Genomic DNA, 1,324 nt, shown 5'->3' on the forward strand with positions numbered 1-1,324 from the left:
AGAGTGCCTCCTATTTTCATTGGAATAGACCCTTATCTATTCATGTTTGTTTTCTTTGATTCTGCTGAAGATGAATGTGAAATGTATGAATTCCTCAAAGATCATCAGGTGGGGACTGGAGGTGTTTGGAGCCTCTTATTGCCAAAATACACTAATAGCTAAGAATCAGGAGGTAGAAAGTAGGTACTTTTTTTTTTATATATATATTTTTTGAGATGGACACAATACCTTTATTTTGTGTATTTATTTTTATGTGGTGCTGAGGATCGAACCCAGGGCCTCACACATGCTAGGCAAGCGCTCTACCGCTGAGCCACAACCCCAGCCCAACTTTTTTTTTTTTTTTTTGTCACCAGGGATTGAACCAAGAAGTGATGAACCACATCCCCAGCCATTTTTTAAAAATACTTTATTTAGAGAGCATCTCACTAAGTTGCTTAGGTCCTCACTAAGTTGTTGAAGCTGACTTTGAACTTGCGTTTCTCCTTTCTCAGTTGCTGGGATTATAGGCATACTCTACCATGACCAGCTGAAATGGGAAAAATTATACCTAATGACCTATTCACAAAATTTTTGCCTCCTGTTCCCATGAATCTGTTCTCTGTTGACTTCAAAGTTTTATTTAATTATTTATTTTATAAGTTCCTTGAAATTATGTTATTGGGAGGTAAACAAGATACAAATTATATAAACTTATCTAAAGCAGTATTAATGGTACATACTTAAACAAGTGGTAAATGTGATGGGAAGAAACATTTTTAGTAAAATATGTGTGTATGTGTGCATGTGTATGATTATTCGATGTGCATTCTAGCTTTATAAAAAAATACAGAACGGTGTGGTTGGGGCTGTGGCTCAGCTATAGAGCGCTTGACTAGCACATCCTCAGCACCACATAAAAATAAATAAATAAAATAAAGGTATTGTGTCCATGTACAACTAAAATTTTTTTTAAAAATATATGGAACGCTTTAGGAATTGCCTGTCATCCTGTGCAGGGACTGTGCTAATCACTGTATCCTTCCAATTTTAGTATGTGTGCTGCCAAAGCAAGCACAACTTCAAGATTTTCACACCCAAGTGAGGAATGGAATGCTTCCACCAGGAGACATACTTAAATGGGAGCTAATATTACCACCTGTGTTTTGTCTCCTTGTGTCATCAGGAAAAAAAGAAGGGTGGACCTAGGCATGTACTGCACATGACTGGGGTCGCTGACCTCAGTTATCAAGTATCGTTGCTGGAGGACACTATGGGTAGGGAGGAGGATGGCTTCTGGGAGCTCCTTCTGGGAAGTGTAAAGAAGAGGGCTGTGTGTGCCTAC

General features: G+C 38.4%; 1 non-coding gene across 1 annotated transcript; it reads right to left on the reverse strand.

Annotated features, from left to right (window-relative positions):
* Positions 1-955: 955 nt before the first annotated feature.
* On the reverse strand, positions 956-1,057 carry LOC114104969 (U6 spliceosomal RNA). Its single transcript, XR_003584926.1, has one exon. It is a non-coding gene; the product is annotated as a U6 spliceosomal RNA (small nuclear RNA).
* Positions 1,058-1,324: the final 267 nt, after the last annotated feature.

Source organism: Marmota flaviventris, chromosome 3 (genome assembly GCF_047511675.1).
Source record: "Marmota flaviventris isolate mMarFla1 chromosome 3, mMarFla1.hap1, whole genome shotgun sequence".
In the NCBI taxonomy this organism is placed as follows: domain Eukaryota; kingdom Metazoa; phylum Chordata; class Mammalia; order Rodentia; family Sciuridae; genus Marmota; species Marmota flaviventris.